The 23,367-nt window shown below is 42.3% G+C and overlaps 1 long non-coding RNA gene across 1 annotated transcript in view; it reads right to left on the bottom strand.

The window, feature by feature from the left end:
• LOC141080698 (uncharacterized) overlaps positions 1-23,367 on the bottom strand; it is a 142,893-nt gene that overhangs the window by 26,214 nt on the left and 93,312 nt on the right. Inside the window, exons 2-3 of the long non-coding RNA XR_012229006.1 lie at positions 19,278-19,528; positions 9,817-9,885 (exon numbers count right to left, since the gene is read on the bottom strand). This is a non-coding gene — a long non-coding RNA (uncharacterized lncRNA). The remainder of the gene's footprint in view (positions 1-9,816; positions 9,886-19,277; positions 19,529-23,367) is intronic.

Here is a 23,367-nt window from a genome sequence, read left to right on the forward strand (position 1 = left end):
CATAGAATCGTCCAGACCAGAGGGAACAGGAAATCCCACCATAGTATCTTTTACAGCTTCTGACAAACCCTTCCGAAGGAGACCAGCCAAGGCACTATTATTCCAGGTAGTAAGGACCGCCCACTTTCGGAACTTTTGACAGTACAACTCTGCAGATTCTCGACCCTGGTTCAATGCTAACAGGTTCTTTTCAGCCTGATCAATAGCATTAGGTTCATCGTACAGCAACCCCAAGGCTTGAAAAAATGCGTTCACATTAGTCAGAATAGGGTCATCTGGATTCAAAGAAAACGCCCAATCCTGGGGATCGCCGCGCAGCAAAGAGATGACAATTTTAACCTGCTGCGCGGGGCTCCCTGACGAGTTAGGCTTCAAAGCAAAAAATAATTTACAATTATTTTTGAAACTCAAAAATTTAGATCGATCCCCAAAAAATACATCAGGTGTGGGGATCTTTGGTTCAACAGCATGTGAACGAGCAAGATAGGCAGAAATTCCTCGCACTTCAGCAGCGAGCTGCTCCACACGATCAGACACTTGCTTTATCTCCATTGAGAGAAAAAAAAAATCCCCCTACGGCCTCAGAGATATAGAGGAAAGAATATACACACACTTTTTTTTTTTTTAAAACACAATTCTTTCCTGCTATTGAGTACCCCAGGATCTGCGGTTTGGCGGGTGATTCTGTTATGATTGAGTCACCGTAGGAGGCGAAAACAGAAATGCTAGCTCGTCCTGAAAACCAGAGAAGTTGGCAACTATCAGATTGCAGACCACTGAACCTATCAACACAACTAGCAGTAGCCGTGGGGGGTTCCTACGATGACCTAGACCCCTCGATCACAGCCGGAGACATACATAGGCCTAAAGAAGGAAAGGGGAAATCTAACTGCCCCAGAGCAGACCCCAAAGCAAAAGGCAGCCCCCCACATATAATGACGGTGAAGCAAGATGAAAACACTTACACAGACAGAAAGACAGGCTGAGCAAAGACGGGGTCCAAAAACTACCTAGATAGGAACGGATAAGAAGGCTGCTGTCTGCAATCTGCCAAAACCCTATCAGAGACAAAAGCCAACAAGCTGATATAAAAAAAGGCCCTGAAGCAACTAAGCTTCAAAAACTAAATCAGCACTCAGGTACTTTCAGAAGACAGAGCTCTAGGAACACTGCACACTCCAGCAGGGAGTGGCAGAATCCAAAAAGCAAGAAAAACAAAAACAAATCTTAGATGCAAAAAGGCAAAACAGAAAACTTAGCTTTAGGAGAGCAGGAATCAGACTGGTGTCCAAGAGTCCACAGAGAAATCACCTGCAGGGCAGAAAGGGCGTAGGCTGCCTTAAATCCAGTCAGTGACTCGACTCAGCCAATCGTCTTTATTAGTCCCAGGTGCCTGATAATCAGGCTCACTACCTTCCTTCACTAGAATAGGGAGTTCACCAGGCCTCAGTGACGGAGGGGAAAATGAACTCACAACACTCCGCCATGTTTGACTGTAGGGACTGTGTTTTCTTTGAATGCCTCTTTTTTTCTCCTGTAAACTCTATGTTGATGCCTTTGCCCAAAAAGCTCTACTTTTGTCTCATCTGACCAGAGAACATTCTTCCAAAACGTTTTAGGCTTTTTCAGGTAAGTTTTGGCAAACTCCAGCCTGGCTTTTTTATGTCTCAGGGTAAGAAGTGGGGTCTTCCTGGGTCTCCTACCATACCGTCCCTTTTCATTCAGATGCCGACGGATAGTATGGGTTGACACTGTTGTACCCTCGGACTGCAGGGCAGCTTGAACTTGTTTGGATGTTAGTTGAGGTTCTTTATCCAACATCTGCACAATCTTGCGTTGAACTCTCTTGTCAATTTTTCTTTTCCGTCCACATCTAGGGAGGTTAGCCACAGTGCCATGGGCTTTAAACTTCTTGATGACACTGCGCACGGTAGACACAGGAACATTCAGGTCTTTGGAGATGGACTTGTAACCTTGAGATTGCTCATGCTTCCTCACAATTTGGTTTCTCAAGTCCTCAGACAGTTCTTTGGTCTTCTTTCTTTTCTCCATGCTCAATGTGGTACACACAAGGACACAGGACAGAGGTTGAGTCAACTTTAATCCATGTCAACTGGCTGCAAGTGTGATTTAGTTATTGCCAACACCTGTTAGGTGCCACAGGTAAGTTACAGGTGCTGTTAATTACACAAATTAGAGAAGCATCACATGATTTTTCGAACAGTGCTAATACTTTTGTCCACCCTCTTTTTTATGTTTGGTGTGGAATTATATCCAATTTGGCTTTAGGACAATTCTTTTTGTGTTTTTTCATTTAAGACAAATTAAATGAAGATAATAATACCAAAGAATTTGTGTTTGCAATCACTTTCAGGAAGAAACTGAGTATTATCTGACAGAATTGCAGGGGTGTCAATACTTTTGGCCACAACTGTATATATATATATATATATATATACAGTGATCAAAAGGAATCAGATCTCAGCAGGCGCCCTGCACATGCGGCTGTCATTTGTTTTTCCAGGAAGATGACACCGGAACGGGGGACTGGTCAGGAGGAACCAGGGGATGGCGCAGGTAGTGGGGCTCTCGGGGGGGCATCATTTCTCTCTCCTCTGACATGTATATCATGTCAGAAGAGAGAGAAATCATTGAAACAGCAGGCACACTTTTTTTTGTGATCATGTGATTGGATACCGGAAAATCTGGCCCTGATCATGTTTTCTGGGGTCTTATATACCCTAGGTAGCCAAGACCCTGTTAATTTTCCAACTCTGGGGTGCTCTAAAGCTTTATTCCAGATCGCTGTTTTGTAATGGCGATGAGGAAATAAGGACCTTAACGGATGCCATTTACATGCATATCGGCGGTCGCTAAGGGATTAAATAGCCCACCTATATTGATAGAAACACCAATCTAAAAACACCCATTGATGACATTTTGTAGGGAGAAAGGAGCAAAGGATTGTTCCCTTCTCTCAAGCATGTATGTGTATGGTATGTGGCCTCTAGATGTCCGAGATAGAGGCTATAGTATTGCGAAAAGTATTCTGAAAGTATTGCACTCTCCATGGAACATAAGGTGTATACTAAAGGCCAGAATGGAAACTGATGCGTTCCACCCACTGGAACGTAAGTGTAATGCTCCGCCAGCCCAGGGATATAAAGAAAGATGTTGCCTGATAACCAGGGAGCACTAGTGATTTGGACAAACACTATGATCTCATTATAGCCAGAATAGAGTCTGCAATCTCTATTCAATGATCTGACCACACCCACTTGAATAAAGGCTAGATTAATGTACATATTAGTAGTAGAGAGGCACAGGAACAAAAAAAAGAAAACAATGTCAGATTCATGAAAACTGTGTCACTTATTTCAGGGTAAATCTATCAATCTATTTATCTCTAGATATACAGTGCTTGAAAAAGGCTTTTCAAGCCGAAACATTGCACCATGCCATGTGGGCCTAATAAAGTCCACTCATATTTTTTGCTGAACCTGGAGTGCTGCTTCCCATTTTTTATTCCGAGATATACAGTATATAGACATATACCTTTGGCAAGTGACAGATCCTCTTTAAGCATTCATGCACACACTCATACACTTGTTTAATTCTAAAATCAATAGTTTAATACCTTACAGTATATCACAGAATACCAGACATCTAAGAGAATTACCACCCATCATGGGTAAATCTGTATTTTTGTATCTGTTTTGCTACAAAAGGGACAAAAATAAATTTCTGTGGTGCTGACATTTCAGAACATTAAATAAATGAAGGTCTCAGCCTGGCAAGTTTGTCTTTTGGGTTGAATCATTATCCATTGACTTTCCTTGCATCTCCGCTTAGAACATAATTTTACTTTATCTTCGGCATACACATGCACGGACAAACACAAACTACAAGTGAGTGTTTTAATTCTCTGCACCAAGGAGATAAGTGACCTTCTAAACAAAAGAACGGCAGAATTGCTTCACATTTATATTGCCTCACTAATTCCATTTATCCAGCTCTCCACACACTGGTATATGTTTTACATTAGTGAATATATTTATGCATGAATATTATCAGAGTTATTCCAGCATAAACGTGATGCATGCTTACACACATGAGCGCGTAGTCTTCCACTTTTCACTGAAAAGCTGATATCCCCTGCTGATTTTAAATTGTGCCCCTTGGGCTTCATTTGATTGTATGGAAGGTTCTGACCGACATTGAAGAACATTGTATTATAATAATGCCCTTAAAATCCTGCACACGGTCCTACATTATCAGAATCTATTGTTCAAATAATCAGCCTTTCGTTTAATTTATGAGGAGAAATGTAAAAAAAAAAAAATTCTGAATTTCTAGAAGATGGTAGTAATGAAGCTCTAAAGGAATAGTCAAGAGAGTAAGCTAATTAAAATGCAGCAGGGTGTAAAGAAAAAGGTAACAGCAGCACATTATGCTCTGGCTCTGGTTTACCCACACTAATTGACAGGAGGTACAGTGCTACTCGGCACACACACAGAGCTAACACTAATGGAGTCAGCACAAGCTGATCTTACTGCCTGACTTGTCTCATTATCGACCTTGAACTGGCAAAGGTCAGACGATGGCACTGCTTTCATCAACTTGACAGGTGTCTGAGGATCTATCTTTTTGCAGTACAATAACTTGGCAGTTGTCTAATCCTGTATTAGAATTACTGAAGTGATGCCCAGAGTTTTTTTTCTTTATTGAAACCGGAATATAAGAATCTTTGGTGAAACTGGACCTTTAGTAACACTGACCCAAAAAATGCTACAATATTACTAAATAGACCTGAACCTGAAAATTATCCAGAGGGCTGCACAGACTATTATTTTTACATAAAGCACATTGCCCACATAGGGGTTTGGGTTTCTTCCAAAGTTAATAATCATTTGCAAGAAGATATAATTGTGGTGTAGGGAAGGTGAACTGACGGACAGACCTGTCTGTAGTGGGTAGGCGGAGGTGTAGCGCAGTGTAGGTGTGAAACCGCTGAGATAAAGAGAAAGGTTGCAGTATTGTAGTTTGACCATTAGATAGCAGTGGAGAGTGTAAGAGTGGGACTGAATAACTGCCATTGGGCAGGGAAACTTTCAGGTTATGGTGGGCGGAGTTACCAGGAATACTGGAAGTATAAAAGATTGAGGGAAGGTTCTGGAAAAGTCAGTCAGCGAGAGGAGCACAGTAGAGAGGAAGTTCTGCTGAGGAGAAAGAGACAGTAGAAAGGCTCCGGAGGGGACTGACAGTTGAGGCGGTCACGGGGGGTGGCCCAGAGAACAGTAGCCGCAGATGAAGACAGGCTGGGGGTACCAAACGGATGGCGGACTCAGACTGGTGAAGCACTGTGGTGTTTGGGCCTAGGGCAGCCACAGTGAAAAGAGCCACGAAAGATGCCACGACTACAGTAAAAAGAAGTGAAGGTACCCGGGCCTGTGTATGGAGAAATGTGAAGCTGCTGTGGTGAATTGCTGTGGTCGTCAGAAGGGCGGCCAATAAAAACGGACCTGTTGAATACAAATTCTGTCTCAGTCTCGTGTTTGTCTGCGGCAAAAAGTGGGTCACCCCCCCCCAGTCGGCCACCCTTCCTACAGTGGCATGCCATAATATAATCTCAAAAGAAAAAAATAATAGTCACAATGGGTTGTACTTAAGAGTTGAATGACTTTAGGTATAACATAGTGCCTTATTCTCTATAGAGATGCCCCAATATACTACATCCAACAGCCTCTGTGCTACATGACAAGACACTAATATTATAAAAACACATATTAGGTTATATACTGTATTACAGATTTGCTTTAAATTATTGATCTGATTTGGGATTACCTGTCCACTGTCCACATAGTTTTAGCTCTTGTAGTGTATGTTCATTTCACTCTCCATGCAATATTGAGAGACTAGTTTTCTTGTATAGGGTTTGAGGAAGTAGTGCATGATTAAATGAATCAAAGAATACCATAGAAATTGTCCAAATCTAGGTTAGACATAAGTGGAGGATCCCTCTGCAGGGGTTTGAGTTTGAGTGAAATTTCATGGAAATTCAAACATTTTGAGATTTAGTTTGTGGTTTGCAAAAAAACAAGAAAAAACTTATTTGACGCCACTTCCTACACTACTGAAGCTTCAGAGAGTAGGCAAATGTTTGTTTGCAAAGCTTCCCCATAATGCCCTGCAGCTATGACATCTAACGGATTTATATATATACCTTGTACACTGGTGTTCAGTACCTGGGCCATCACAGATCAACGGTTCCCAGCAGAACACTGTTTGCACTGCAGAGTCGTTTTGAATCTCCAGACTTATAGGTAAGTCTCTCACTTCTGTAGTGTGTAAACTCTTATGGTAGGGTGGAGTCCTCTCTTTCTCTCTCTTCTGTAAAGTGTAAGCTCTTATGACCAGTTGAGTCCACTATTTCTCTCTCTCATGTAGAATATATGGCCATTTCTTTCATGTTGAATGTAAGCACTTATGATCAATTGGCTTCTCTATCACTCTCTTGCAGAGTGTAAGCTCTTATGGTAAGCAGGTTCTTCTCTCTCTGTCTCACCTGTAAAGTATAAGCTCTTATGGTCAGTGAGGTCTACTATTGCTCTCTGTTTTGCCATTAGACTGTAAGCTTTTATGATCAGTAAACTTTAATCTCTTCTGATCAATTGGGTACTCTATTTCACTCTCTCCAGTAGCATATAAGCTCTAAGCTCTTATAGTCAGCACGGTCTCTGTCTTTACTGTAGATTATAAGCTTTTATGGTCATTTGGGTTCTCTCTCTTTCCTGTACAGTGTAAGCATTTGTCAGTGGGTTCCTCTCACAAGTAAAGTGTAAGCTCTTGTGGTCAGTGAGGTCCTCTCTTTGTTTACTATAGCATGTAAGTTTTCATAGATACACAGTTACATACAGTCATATGTAAAAGTTTGGGCACCCCTATTAATGTTAACCTTTTTTCTTTATAACAATTTTGGTTTTTGCAACAGGTATTTCAGTTTCATATATCTAATAACTGATGGACTCAGTTATATTTCTGGATTCAAATGAGGTTTATTGTACTAACAGAAAATGTGCAATCTGCATTTAAACAAAATTTGACCGGTGCAAAAGTATGGGCACCCTTATCATTTTCTTGATTTGAACACTCCTAACTACTTTTTACTGACTTCCTGAAGCACTAAATTGGTTTTGTAACCTCATTGAGCTTTGAACTTCATAGCCAGGTGTATCAAATCATGAGAAAAGGTATTTAAGGTAGCCACTTGCAAGTAGTTCTCCTATTTGATTCTCCTATGAAGAGTGGCATCATGGGCTCCTCAAAACAACTCTCAAATGATCTGAAAACAAAGATTATTCAACATAGCTTTTCAGGGGAAGGATACAAAAAGTTGTCTCAGAGATTTAACCAGTCAGTTTCCACTGTGAGGAACATAGTAAGGAAATGGAAGAACACAGGTACAGTTTTTGTTAAGCCCAGAAGTGGCAGGCCAAGAAAAATATCAGAAAGGCAGAGAAGAAGAATGGTGAGAACAGTCAAGGACAATCCACAGACCACCTCCAAAGACCTGCAGCATCATCTTGCTGCAGATGGTGTCACTGTGCATCGGTCAACAATACAGCGCACTTTGCACAAGGAGAAGCTATATGGGAGAGTGATGCGAAAGAAGCCGTTTCTGCAAGCACGCCACAAACAGAGTCGCCTGAGGTATGCAAAAGCACATTTGGACAAGCCAGTTACATTTTGGAAGAAGGTCCTGTGAACTGATGAAACAAAGATTGAGTTGTTTGGTCATACAAAAAGGCGTTATGCATGCGCTGTATTGTTGACCGATGCACAGTGACACCATCTGCAGCAAGATGATGCTGCAGGTCTTTGGAGGTGGTCTGTGGATTGTCCTTGACTGTTCTCACCATTCTTCTTCTCTGCCTTTCTGATATTTTTCTTGGCCTGCCACTTCTGGGCTTAACAAGAACTGTACCTTTGTTCTTCCATTTCCTTACTATGTTCCTCACAGTGGAAACTGACTGGTTAAATCTCTGAGACAACTTTTTGTATCCTTCCCCTGAAAAGCTATGTTGAATAATCTTTGTTTTCAGATCATTTGAGAGTTGTTTTGAGGAGCCCATGATGCCACTCTTCATAGGAGAATCAAATAGGAGAACTACTTGCAAGTGGCCACTTTAAATACCTTTTCTCATGATTTGATACACCTGGCTATGAAGTTCAAAGCTCAATGAGGTAACAAAACCAATTTAGTGCTTCAGGAAGTCAGTAAAAAGTAGTTAGGAGTGTTCAAATCAAGAAAATGATAAGGGTGCCCATACTTTTGCACCGGTCAAATTTTGTTTAAATGCAGATTGCGCATTTTCTGTTAGTACAATAAACCTCATTTGAATCCAGAAATATAACTGAGTCCATCAGTTTTTAGATATATGAAACTGAAATACCTGTTGCAAAAACCAAAATTGTTATAAAGAAAAAAGGTTAACATTAATAGGGGTGCCCAAACGTTTACATATGACTGTAGGTTGAAAAAAGACGTAGGTCCATCACGTTCAACGTTTCTCCACCAATTGTACATTTTTTCACTAAATTAACGATAACCCCCAATATTATGTGTATTGGGAAACTCACTCAGCCCTTTTTTAAAGACTGTTATAGTGTGTGTGTAATTACTACCTCTGGTGATAGGGCATTCTACATTCTGACTGCTTTAGGAACGCTTTTCTATTTAGCTGCCGGTATCGCCTTCCTTCCACCCATAATGAGTGCCCACTGGTCCTTATTATGGTCTTTGGAAGGAATAAGTCATATGCCAGTCCATTGCACTGACCACACATATATTTATGCATGCAAAGGAGATCTCATATGAGGCGTCTTTTTTCTAAGCTAAAAAAGCCCATCTCTTCCAACCTCTCATCATATGAAAGACCTTCCATCCCTAGTAATAATCTAGTTGCCCGTCTTTGAACTGACTCTAATTTTTGAATATCCTTTTTAAATGTGGAGCCGAAAACTGGATCCCATAGTCTAGATGTGACCTCACAAATAATTTAAGAGGGGTAACAATACATTGGGGTTGCCGAATTTTATTACTTTTTATGCATCCTAAAATTTTGTTTGCTTTTGCGGCTGCTGCTTAACACTGAGTACTGCTGCTTAGCTTACTTGTAACCAGAATACCAAAGTCCTTCTCCTGTGCTGTAGTCCCAAGTCTACTCCCATTTAATGCATATGAAGAAATAGGATTACTCCGTCCTATGTGCATTACTCTACATTTATTAACATTAAATCTCATTTGCCATACTTTGGTGTCATCAGCAAAGACTGGCACTTTACTCAATCCCATCTGCAAAGGTCGTTTTTAGTGGTTAAAAAGAACTGGTCCTAGCACAGTTCCCTGCGGTACCCCATTGCTGACTATATCCCATTTAGAGAACGTACCATTTACAAAAACCCTTGTTTTCTGTCTTTCAGCCAATTTCTTACCAGCATATAGTTTCCCCTTGTCCCTGCGTCTGTTGCTTCAGTATAAGACTGTTATGTGGTACAGTATCAAATGCCTTTGCTATGACCAGATAAATCACATGAGCTGCATTACAAACATCTAGATTTGCAAATACCTCCTCATAGAAACCCAGCATGATGGTTAGACATGACCAATCTTTCATGAATCCATGCTGGTTGTCAATTATTATATTAATCTCTGCAATATATGTTTGCAGGTCATCTCTTATAATGCCCTCAAAAGTTTGCGCAGTATTGATGTCAGACTTACTGGACAGTAGCTGCCTTGATCCACCTTCTTACCTTTCTTAAATATTGGTACCATGTCAGACATCCTCCAATCCTGTGGCACCAACCTTGTTACAAGAGAGTCTAAGAAGAAGAGATACATTGGTCTATCAATTACTGAGCTCAATTCTCTCAATTTCGGTGGATGAATGTCATCTGGCTTGGGGTTTGTCAATCTTTAATTTGCTCAGATACAGTCGTACTGCTTCTTGTGTTAAAATGGTTGTATCAGGTGATTAACTTTGATTTTTGCCTTGTTGAATGATCCCTGGAACAGACAGTTGATTGGTGAACACGAATGAAAAATGCTTGTTTAATATCTCAGCCTTTTCGTTGGCCTCTATAATTATCTTTTTATTATCATATTTTAAGGGGCCGATACCATCCGTTTGTTTTTCTTTTTGCCAATGATGTATTTATACATTTTTGGGGGATTTATTTTAATTTCACTGGTGATTTGCTTCTCTGTAGATAATTTTGCTAGCTTGATTTCTTTTTTACATTTCTTAGTGAGATCTTTATACTCCTGAAATGCTATTTCTGTATTCTCGGCCTTCAAGATATCGAATGTCTTTTTTTTTTGTCTTATTAAACTTTGTACTGTCTTATTTATCCATAATGGTTTATTTTTATTCCTGGACAATTTATTACCAGAGGGTATAAGTTTTCTACAGGATTCTAATAGTATATCCTTAAATATGCCCCATTTACGTTCAGCATCCCCTGCTACCATGACATGGTCCCAGTCTACAAGACTAAGCTCTTCCCTTAATTTGCTGAAATCAGCTTTCCTAAAGTTCTAGGTTTTTGCATTTTCCCTTTGGAATGTTTTATTGAAAATTACATTGAAGCTACTACAGTGGGGGAAATAAGTGTTTGATCCCTTGCTGATTTTTTAAGTGTGCCCACTGACAAAGACATGAACAGTCTATAATTTTAAGGGTAAGTTAATTTTAGCATTGAGAGATAGAATACCAAAAATAAAATCCAGAAAATCACATTGTATAAATTTATTTACATTTTACAGTTAGAAACAAGCATTTGATCCCTCTGGCAAACAAAACTTAATACTTGCTGTCAAAACCCTTGTTGGAAAGCATAGCAGTCAGACATTTTTTGTAGTTAATGATGAGTTTTGCGCACATGTCAGGAAGAATTTTGGTCCACTCCTATTGGCAGGTCATCTTTAAATCATTAAGATTTTGAGGCTTGGCACTCAGAGCTTCAACTCCCTCCATAATTTTTCTATGGGATTAAGGTCTGGAGACTGCCTAGGACACTCAATGACCTTAATGTGCTTCTTTTTGTGCCACTCCTTTGTTGCCTTGGCTGTATGTTTTTGGTCATTGTCTTGCTGGAAGACCCAGCCATGACCCATTTTTAATGTCCTGGCGGAGGGAAGGAGGTTGTCACTCAGGATTTTACGGTACATTGCTCCATCCATTCTCCCATTGTTTTGGTGAAGTAATCCTGTGCCCTTAGCAGAGAAACACCCCCAAAGCATAATGTTCCCACCTCTATGCTTGACAGTGGGGATGTTGTTCTTTGGGTCATAGGCAGCAATTCTCTTCCTCCAAAAACGGCCGGTTGAGTTAATGCCAAAAAGCTCATTTTTTTGTCTCATCTGACTACAGCACCTTCTCCCAATAACTCACAGAATCATCTAGGTCTTCATTGACAAACTTCAGGCTGGCCTGCACATGTGCCTTCTTGAGAAGGAGGACCTTGCGGGCACTGCAGGATTTTAAACCTTTATGGTGTAATGTGTTACCAATGATTTTCTTGGTGACTATCGTCCCTGTTGCCTTGAGATCATTAACAAGTTCCCCTGTATAGTTTTAGGCTGATCTCTCACCTTCCTCATGATCAAGGAAAACCCACGAGGAGAGATTTTGCATGGTGCCCTAGATCCATGACGATTGACAGTCATTTTGTATTTCTTCCATTTTCTTACTATTGCACCAACAGTTGTCTCCTTCACACCCAGGATCTTACTTATGGTTTTGAAGACCATTACAGCTTTGTTCAGGTCTATGATCTTGTCCCTGACATCCTTATAAAGTTCTTTAGTCTTGCCCATGATGAAGAGGTTGGAGTCTGATTAATTGAGTCTGTGGACAGGAGTCTTTTATAAAGGTGACTATGTAAGACAGCTGTTTTTAATGCAGGTAACGAGTTGATTAGGAGCATGTAACGGGCTGGGTGGTGGAACCACTGTGCCCAACCCCAAGGAAGACCTGGAGGGGCGTGAATAGGAGTCTCACACAATCTGACCATGGACATGCAGCAGCTAGCGACACTACAGTCTGTGGAGAGACAAGGGAGGTGATGAAGATGCTACTCCAGGACTGACCTTGGGTAGATGGTGGCTGACCCCCTAGGAGTGGAAAGCTTGAATGGCCCAGGGGAATGTCCAACAGATGTAGGCAGGTAAAGAAGATGACAGGAACCACCGATGCAGACAGGACACTCTGATGGAGAGATGAGCACTGGTGCTGGCTCTGCTGCCGTTGAGGTGAGCACTGGCAGATGCAGCTGGCTCTGCTGTCGTTGAGGTGAGCATTGGCGGGTGCAGCTGGCTCTGCTGCCGTTGCGGTGAGCACTGGCAGATGCAGCAGGCTCTGCTGCCATTGAGGTGAGTACTGGAGGGTGTAGCTGGCTCTGCTGCCATTAAGGTGAGCACTGTCGGGTGCAGCTAGCTTTGCTCCTGTTGAAGTGAGTGTTAGCAGGTTCAGCTGGCTGAGATGCTAGTACAGTGACCTGAGAACTGACAAGCATGTTAAGAACAAACTCACAACATTGCACAGGCACCTCCATGTTGGTGGAGGTCGCTTAAATAGTAAGTGACCTCCAGCTATTGACTGGGGAAGCGTTAGAGGAATGCGCACGGCCCCATCAAGAAAGAGGAAATGTGCATGCATGCTCTAAGCACAGTGCCTGGAGACCTGTTAGGAGTGCGTGCACCCAAGGTAGCAGCAGACCTAGAAGGAGCAGGACAGGAGCCTTGGCTGTGAGTATGCTTATGTCTCTGCAGTGAGAGAGGGTCTATAAACAGAGATGCGGGTGCTACAGAACCCCCAATGCGCCCCCTCTTTTTCAAGCCTGACAGAAATTTCTCTAGGAGGAGAGGGACATGGATGTTCTCCCTGGGCTCCCAGGACCTCCCCTCAGGACCAAACCCCTTCCAACCCACAAGAAAGAAGGTCTTTCCTCTTACCTTCTTGGTGGCCAAAATGTTCTCTACCTTGAAAATGTCCTCAGAACTGACAGGAGTTGGAGTGGCACCCGGAACCTTGAAGAAAGAACTGAAGACAACAGGTTTGAGAAGAGACACATGGAAGGAATTGGGGATTTGCCTGGAGGCCGGGAGCTTGAGTTTGTAGGCTACTAGATTAATCCATTTCAACACCTCGAAGGGACCAATGAAGCGAGGACCCAATATATAGGATAGTATCTTGAGGAAGATATAATTAGATGATAGCCAGACCTTATCTCCATATCTCCAGGATGAAACAGAGGTGAATCCAGACGTCTCTTATCCGCCTGTCTTTTTATCCATTCAGAGAATTTTATCAGACACTTTGGTGTCCTCCAAGATCTTATAAAAGTTCCTGATGAGGAAATCAGCAGCTGGAATATCAGAGGTGACAGCCACAGCGAACGACACTTTGAGGTGTTGACCGTAGACCACAAAAAAGGAGATTTGTCTGAAGACTCGCTCACGTGGTTATTGTAAGAGAATTTGGCCCAAGGCAGCATTTCAACCCAGTCACTGTGATGAGCAATAACAAAATGCTGGAGAAAATTAGTCAGGATCTGATTGACTTGTTCCACATGGCTATTTGACTGAGGATGGTAAGAAGATGAGAAATCCAAAGTAACATCCAGTAGCTTACAGTTGGAAGCTGTTTGGGAGTCTTATTTCGGAAACATGAAGAACAAGCAGTGAAGAAATTCGCAACATCTTTGCACAAAGTCAGCCACCAATAGTGTCGAGAGATAAGGAGAGTAGTCTTCTTCTGTCCGGCATGGTCCACCGCCTTAGAAGAATGTCCCCAGAGAAGAACCCGCTTCCTGTCAGGTTCAACCATGTAAGTGTTACTGGAGGGTAGAGGAGATAAGTCTAGCGGAGCGACTGTGAGTATTTTTGAGGGCTCGATGATATGTTTAGGCTCCTCCTCCTGGTCGGAGGCCTGGAAGGACCTGGAGAGCACGTCCGCCTTAACGTTTTTATCAGCCGGATGAAAGTGGAGTGTGAAGTTGAAGCGAGCAAAGAACAAAGACCATCTGGCTTGATAGGGGATAAGCTGCTGAGCAGACTGCAGATAAGCCAGATTCTTGTGGTCAGTGTAGATTACCACAGGGTGCAACGCTCCTTTCAGCAAGTACAGTCACTGCTCCATAGCCGGCTTAATCGTGAGCAGTTCTCTATCGCCAATAGAGTAATTACATTCTGGTGCCGAGAAGAGTTTAGAGAAAAAGCTGCAGGACACCATGCGACTGGATGAAGACTTTTGAGTGAGGACAGCTCCGGCCCCTGTGGAAGATGCATCCACCTCTAAGGAAGAACTGTTTGTCATGGTTTGGGTGATGCAGCATCGGAACCGAGGAAAATGCCTGATTTAGGGATACAAAGGCTTCTTCTGCTTCAGCAGTCCATTCCTTAGGATTGGCTCCTTTGCGGGCCAGAGCAGAAATAGGAGCAGTCCGGGAAGAAAAATGCTAAATAAATTGGTGATAATTCGCCAACCCGAGAATCCGCTGGATAACCTTAAGACCGTCTGGACAGGGCCACTTCATGACAGCGGATACCTTCTCAGGATCCATCTTCAGACCGGTCTCAGAAACGATGTACCCCAGAAACAGAAGGGATGACTGTTCGAAGATGCACTTTTCATATTTGGTGTAGAGACGGTTAGTTCTTAGCCTTAGGAGTACCTGGCAAACATCCCTTCTATGTGTTGGCATATCAGGAGAGAATACCAAGATATCGTCCAGGTATGCTACCACACACACATATAGAGAAGGTCATGGAAGATGTCGTTCACCAGTTCTTGTCAGATAACTGGAGCATTACAGAGACCAAACGGCATAGCGATATACTCGTAATGACTATCGTGGGTGTTGAAGGCCGTCTTCCACTTGTCTCCCTAGCAAATTCGAACCAGGGATGACTGTTCGAAGATGCACTTTTCATATTTGGTGTAGAGACGGTTAGTTCTTAGCCTTAGGAGTACCTGGCAAACATCCCTTCTGTGTGTTGGCATATCAGGAGAGAATACCAAGATATCGTCCAGGTATGCTACCACACACACATATAGAGAAGGTCATGGAAGATGTCGTTCACCAGTTCTTGTCAGATAACTGGAGCATTACAGAGACCAAACGGCATAGCGATATACTCGTAATGACTATCGCGGGTGTTGAAGGCCGTCTTCCACTTGTCTCCCTAGCAAATTCGAACCAGGTTGTATACCCCTCATAGGTCAAGCTTCATGAAGATTCTGGAACCCTTCAGGTGATCAAACAGCTCCAGGGATCAGGGGTAGGGGGAACTTATTTTACTGTGATTTGTTTAAGGCCCCTGTAGTCAATGCAGGGTCACAGAGAGCCATCCTTCTTCTTCACAAATAAAAACCCAGCTCCGGCCGGAGATGAGGATTTCCAGATAAATTCCCTAGCGAGGTTGTCTTCTATATACTCGGATGCAGTGCGAATCTTGGCCTGGGACAAGGGTAGATTCAGCCTCTTTGAGGTGAAGCATCCGGCAAGACGTCAATCGGGCAGTCATACGGCCTATAAGGTAGCAAAGTTTCAGCCATCTTTTTGTCGAAGGGCAGGCCAGGCAAATTAGCAGAAGTAAGAGGTCGGGAAGGATGAATGGGAGCAAGGCACATTTCATGACTTCCTGAGCTCCAACAGAGTACTTCTCCAGACCTCCTTTCCAGAACAGGTTCATGTTTTAGCAGCCACAGGAGACCTAGAAATAGAGGATAACAGAGACCAGACAGCACATGAAGAGAAATATTCTCTGAATGCAGTGTCTCTACCTGAAGATCCATGGACTCCGTGATGAATTGGATGTTCTCAGGAAGAGGCTTTCCCTCCACTGAAGAAATCACCAACGTATCTGGAAATCGTAGGACTGGAATCTTATAACGCTCAACCACACCCTGTTGAACAAAGTTCCCTGTGGAACCGAAGTCCAGGTGGGCCAATTCAGCAAAAACCCTTTGCCGCAGGAGACAGATACAGTCAGGGTCAATGGAGAGGTAGAAATCTTGACCAAGGTAGCCTCTCCTACCTACCCTAGGCACTGGCGTTTCCCGGTCTCTCAGGGAAGGACCGAATAAGGTGCTCGGAGTTGCCGCAGTAGAAGCATGTCTCTTTGGCCCCATGAACCTCTTGGTCGATCTGCATAGGTTCAAACGAAGAAGTCTCAGCAGAAACTTTCTTTCGGTTGTTGGAACGTGGGTGCCATACTGATTTTTTCTCGTGGTTCACCTCTTTAGTCCGTTCCTGGAACCTAATGTCAGTTCTGTTTGCGAGAGACACCAGGTCATCCAGAAAGGTGGGTATCTTCCAGCCTGCCAGTTCATCTTTGATTCGCCCAGGGAGACCTTCGAAGAAGGTTGCCACCAGAGCCTCATTGTTCCAAATGAGTTCCGAAGACAAGGTACGAAAACGGACAATATACTGGCCCATGGAGAGGTTACCTTGGCATAACCAGAGCAGAGAGGAGGCTGCAGAAGATATGCGACCGAGCTCGTCAAATACCTTACGAAAGGCATCCAAGAAGGACTTTCCCACAGAGGATTGAGCCATGCTAGGGCCTCACCAGATAGGTGTGACATGATGAAGGCCACTTTGGCTCGGTCTGAGGTGAACTGATGAGCACGTAATTTGAAGTGCAGTGTGCACTGGTTAATGAACCCCTTAAACTGGGTGGGATCTCCACCAAAATGTGGAGGAGCCGACAGACGAGGTTTGGAACCTGGTGCATAACTGGATGCCTGGTGGGTCACTGTAGTGGAAACTGCCACATAAGAGGATGCGGAAGCGGCCGATACTGCCAGCGTATCAAGGCGAGTATTCACAGACCGTAGATATGATAGAAGTTTGTCCTTCTGATCCTTCTGGTGGAAGACCTCCTGGTATAGGTCTGAGATGGAAGACGCCTAGGAGCCAGCAGATTCCATGGCTTGTGCAAACTGTAATGGGCTGGGTGATGGAGCCACTGTGCCAAAGCCCAAGGAAGACCTGGAGGGGCGTGATTAGGAGGCTCACACAATCCGACCATGGACACGCAGCAGCTAACGACACCACAGTCCATGGAGAGACAAGGGAGAGGATCCAGGTGCTATTCCAGGACTGACCTTGGGTAGATGGTGGCTGACCCCTAGGAGTGGATAGCTGGAATGGCCCAGGGGAATGTCCAACAGATGCAGGCAGGTCTAGAAGATGACAGGAACCGCAGGTGCAGACAGGACACTCTGATGGAGAGATGAGCACTGGCGGATGCAGCTAGCTCTGCTGCTGCTGAGGTGAGCATTGGTGGGTGCAGCTGGCTCTGCTGCCATTGAAGTGAGCACTGGCAGGTTCAGCCGGCTCTGCTGCCATTGAGCTGAGCACTGGCAGATGCAGCTGGCTCTGCTGCCATTGAGGTGAGCATTGGCGGGTGCAGTTGATTCTGCTGCCGCTGAGGTGAACCCTGGCGGGTGCAGCTGGCTAGGATTCTAATACAGGGACCTGAGAACTGACAATTGTGTTAGGAACAAACTCACAACTTTGCACAGGTACCTCTGTGTTGGAGAAGGCAGTTTAAATAGTAAGTGACCTCCAGCTATTGGCTGGGGAAACTTTAGAGGAACGTGCGTGGCCCGATTAGGAAAGAGGAAGTGTGCGCGCACGCGCTCTAAGCACAGTGCCGGGAGACCTGCTAGGAGTGTGTGCAGCCGGGGCAGCAGCAGACCCGGAAGGAGCACAACAGGAGCCTTGGCAGTGAGTACGCTGATGTCTCTGCAGGGAGAGAGGGACTGCAGGCAGATATGCGGCACTACAGAGCGTCTAACTGGTCTGTAGGAGCCAGAACTCTTAATGGTTGGTAGTGGATTAAATACTTATTTCTCATTGAAAAATTCAAATAAATTTATATAATTTATACAATGTGATTTTCTGGATTTTATTTTTGATATTCTATCTCTCAATGTTAAAATTAATCTGCTCTTAAAATGATAGACTGTTCATGTCTTTGTCAGTGGGCAAGCTTACAAAATCAGGAAGGGATCAAATACTTATTTCCCCCACTGTAGCTTTATGCACGACAATACACTTCCTATAAATGTGCATTTGAAAACGCACATTCAGTTAGAAACTACTGAATCTTACCCCTGGGGCTCTGGTTCTTTCACAGAACCTTTCATGGAACCCCTTGCTAATTTAACAAGTATTTCCACAGAACTTGGGAGAACCTCTTGAATCCCACAATTGAATGGGCTCCTCTCTCTCATTTTCTGCTACTCTCTCACTATTGTTCCTGTAAAGTGTAAGCTCTTATGGTCAGCGGGGTCCTCTCACTTTTTCTCTTTCTTGTATAGTTGAAGCTCTTAAGATCAGTGGAGTCCTCTCTTTCTCCTGTAGAATGTAAGATCATATGGTCAGCGGAGTCCAATCTGTCTTTCTCCTGTAGAGTGTAAGCTCTTATGGTCAGTGGGGCCCTTTCTCTCTTTCTCCTGTAAAGTGTAAGCTCTTATGTCAGCTGGGTCCTCTCTCTCTTTCTCCTGACGACTGTAAGCTATTAAGGTTAGTGGAGTCCGCTCTCTCTTTCCATTATCCAATAGAATCTAAGCTCTTATGGTCAGTGGGGTCCTCTCTCTCTTTCTCTCTCTTGTAGAGTTGAAGCTCTTATGGTCAGTGGGGTCCTCTCTGTCTCTTTCCTTTAGAGTCTAACCTCTTATGGTCAGTGTTGTTCTTTTTCTCTCCTCTCACCCATGTGTATTTTTCATGCATTTACAAGCTTTCCAATATTTTGCCGTGATCCATATTTTGGGGGAAATTTGGTAAATCTGGAGAATTTGAATTTCAAAATATCCATTTAGTTTTACTCCATCTTTGGGATGGAGTATTCCTTTAACTGTAAAACCCATTGTTGGGAATATTCAGTGGAAATGACTATTCTGAAATATTTGGTGTGCTTAGAAGTTATTAATATTTTGTCTGTGTGTATCTATCTATCTATATATCTATCTATAAATAATATATACAGTATATACAGTATACATATACATACAGTATATATATATGTGTGTGTGTGTAGAATATCAATTATGTACTCATTAATGTTAAAAACGTAACAAATTTGTATTAAAATGTTCTCATTTAGAATAAGTTAAAATGAGAAATTGTTTATTGTAGGCTGAGGCTATTCATAAAGGTAAAATCATTTTGCAGTATTTAAAGGATAGAAAAAGGCTTACCTTTTATACCTCACATGAATAAAAGCTTCACCACACCATCTGCGTGAAGCACAAGTCATCGTTCTTCAGGTCCATTTCTCTAGGGCACAATCCTGGTATTTGTAGATAGAGCCAGAGAACGCAATCTACAGTCGTGTGTGTCCTTGAGAGTTTTTGTGAGGTGAGACTGAGAGGATTTATCATTCTGGCAGACCACACATAACACATTTATGCTTTATTTATCTTCCTCTGGTTGCAGTAACGCCACAGTTCTGTAATTAGGAATAGTAAACATTTTCATTCCTCATGTATATCCTCATAGGCCACTTCTCTTGTTCTCTTGGCATTATTTTATCACATTCTAGGTTAAGTTTTATAGCTATTATATCACATTGTACATTTGGAATAAAACATTTTATCAGAACGTAAATGAAGGTTTTGAATAATGATGGAAAAGCTATTGTATTGTAATGTATTGATTATATTGATTTCAAACTAATTGTGCGCTTCAGCACCTGTCGTTCTAGACCCTTAGAACAATCTTGTATTCTCTGAATGTGACTGTTCTGGCTTTGGAATGACTAATGCATAAACAGAATAGAATTTACGTGAGCATTCTCTGGTCATTCAAGTCCATAGAGATACACAAAAATGGCTGCATGTGGTCAGTTGTTGAATATAACAATGCAAGCAATGTGAACATGTGAAAAATGATGCTCACCGCTTGTCAGATTAAGGAGACTTGATCTAAGGGTAGCGTCACATTACCGTTTCCTCCACATCCATGAAAAAAGTGACCTATTATTTTGATCAAACTCTGATCAGATTTTGAACAGAGTTTGATCAGAATGACATCAGTTTTTCAGACGTGGAGGAAAAAAAAATAAATCTGATTGCTGCTGGATCTGTTCTAATGGATGATTCCTGGACATGTAAATGCACCATTAAAAAATGACCTAGAAGGTTTTTATGTTAAATGTATTATTTTAATGTTTTTATCATGTTCATTTAGTCCTCTATTATTATCTAGAATAAAAATCATAAATCTTGTAACTTTCATTTTGTCCACTAGGCCTAATATCATATTCATGTTTCTGATGACTATTAAGCAGTCTCTTTATCACACTTATGTTTAATAATAATAATAATAATAATCTTTATATAGCGCTAACATATTCCGCAGCGCTTTACAGTTTGCACACATTTTCATCACTGTCCCCGGTGGGGCTCACAATCTATATTCCCTATCAGTATGTCTTTGGAGTGTGGGAGGAAACCGGAGTACCCGAAGGAAACCCACGCAAACACGGGGAGAACATACAAACTCCTTGCAGATGTTGTCCTTGGTGGGATTTGAACCCAGGACTCCAGCGCTGCAAGGCTGCAGCGCTAACCACTGAGCCACCGTGCTGCCCTATGTTTAGAATGAACTCTTCTGCTCTGTAGATAACAAGTGATCCACCATTCATAACAATTGATGTCACAGCTCACCACCTCCCCCTCACAACGATCATATTAGTGCTTGTCCAGTTTATTCTTGTATACACATAAAAATGCTCTGAGGCTAATTTCACACTTGCTTTTTTTTGCAGCGCGTTTTTCCCGCAAAAAACGCATTGAAAAAACGCATACAAACGCATACAACTGCTGCGTTTTTTTCAAGCATTTTTATGAGCATGCATGAAAAAAACGCAGCGTTTTTATGCGTTTGTATGCGTTTTTAGTGCGTTTTTACCGCGTTTGCGTTTTTTCCAAACATTAGGTGGCCCCTCACACTAACCCAAACCATGACTTTACTAACCCTAACCCTGACCCTAACCCTAACCCTGACCCTAACCCTAACCCTGACCCTAACCCTAACCCTAACCCTGACCCTAACCCTAACCCTTAACCAAACCATACTAACCCTAACCCAAACCCTAAACCCTAACTAACCCTAACCCTGACCCTAACCCTAACCCTAACCCTGACCCTAACCCTAACCCTGACCCTAAACCCCCTTAACTAACCCTAACTCTAACCCAAACCCCTAAATTCCATGGTTAACAAAAAAAACGCATGTGCAAAAAAACGCATACATAAGCATGCCAATGCGCACATATGCGCACCCATAGACTTATAATGGGTGTCTTGCTGTAAAAAAACGCATTGCGCACGCATGCATTTTTTTGAGGCAAGTCGGACGCCCAAAAAATGCAACAGGATGCATTTTGTGCGCCCGAGCGCATACCGCAAAAAAACGCATGCGCGCAAAAACGCATACAAACGCGTGTGTATGTGCACATAAGCGCATCCCATGCAAAGTATAGGAAAAAAAATTGCATGCGTTTTTTAGCGCTAAAATACAGCGAAAAAAAACGCAAGTGTGAAACCAGCCTGAGTCTGTCTATTCCTGCTAATGTCCATGTGAAGAATAGGAAATAAGAGTCTAATATGATATTATTTTATAAAGATAGTGATTAACATTATCAATTTTAATTGAAAAAAAACCATTTACCATAAAAACCTGATTTAAACAATTGGTAATATTATGGGGACATATTCCCATTAATGACTCCTGCAAGCACACATAGGGATCAGAACACTGTGTTATTTGAACATTGCTTTGTATGTACAGGGTGGGCCATTTATATGGATACCCCTAAATAAAATAGGAATGGTTGGTGATATCAACTTCCTGTTTGTGGCAAATTAGTATATGGGAGGGGGAAACTTTTCCAGATTGGTAGTGACCATGATGGCCATTTTGAAGTCAGCCATTTTGGATCCAACTTTATTTTTTTCAATGGGAAGAGGGTCATGTGACACATCAAACTTATTGAGAATTTCACAAGAAAAACAATGGTGTGCTTGGTTTTAACATAATTTTATTCTTTCATGAGTTATTTACAAGTTTCTCTTTGTTTTCAGCCATTGACATGTCGCAGAGGTTAACACGTGAGGAGCGGTTAGAAATTGTGTTGATATCTGGTGAACGTAGTACCCAGGTCATTGCAGCACATTTCAATGCAAGACACCCTACACAAGAAAACTGTCACCATTCCCATTTTATTTAGGTGTATCCATATAAATGGCCCACCCAAAAAAGTTTGCCTCATCACTGAACATAATGTTCTGTGTAAACTGAGGGTCCTGTTCCAATCTTTGTTTTGCCCATTCTGCAAATTCAGCTCACCGATCTGGGTCATCAACCATTCCCATTTTATTTAGGTGTATCCATATAAATGGCCCACTCTGTACAGTATGCATTTTCTTTGCCTTTGCTGAATGTTAATGGTTCACATAAGGATAAAGAACAGAGCTGTTGTGAACTAATAACCCCTGCTTCTTATGTACTTATTTAAGATGGCACAAGAAAACTAACTAATCCCCAGTAGTTATTTGTGGACAGCATCAGGGAGAAGACATTACCTATGGCCAGCAGAAAATAGATATACTGTATGTACCAGGACCAGCTGATGTGCCACTGGTAAATGGAGATTAATATATTTAGATATTTTGAAAATAGCAGGAACTTTTGACTTTCTCAAAAAAATATTTCATGATGTTAAATATCTAAATTTCTGTTTTCCTACAATTGGTAAAATTGTATCAACTATTATAAATAATAGCTTGTATATTTGGGATAAAAGCTTGCCTTGGCTTCGTCTTCGCGTATACTTACATTTCATAAAAAAATGATGTTTTCCTCATTTTCCTCAGACCTGATTGTCTCTGCTTGTTTATGGCTGTCACTAATTTGCTCGTTTGCTGCTGGAAAATAGCTAATTAAAACCCACTTCAGCTAACAAGCTGTCTGGGACCATGCAAATGTCACTCTGTGCTGTCTACTATTTCCGCTTACACTTTTCATTATTAGTGTTGTTTTTCCTACCACCACAGTAATGAATGCTAGGGTAGATTTAGTGTCCTCTTCACAGGTGTGTGCTTGTACATCAGTACATCATCACCATCAAAGTGCTGCTGTGCTATTGCTCTCCTCTGTTTTGAGTGTTATTACCTCTGACAGCAAATGGCTTCAGACTGAAGCGCTTGTTAGCATTACATTCTGAACAGCTTCATCCGTCTTTCTTTACACAGTGACTAGTTGCATTAATTGTACGTGCCTGAT

Source organism: Dendrobates tinctorius, unplaced genomic scaffold (assembly GCF_039654945.1).
Source record: "Dendrobates tinctorius isolate UK_male_01 unplaced genomic scaffold, ASM3965494v1 ptg000004l, whole genome shotgun sequence".
Classification (NCBI taxonomy): domain Eukaryota; kingdom Metazoa; phylum Chordata; class Amphibia; order Anura; family Dendrobatidae; genus Dendrobates; species Dendrobates tinctorius.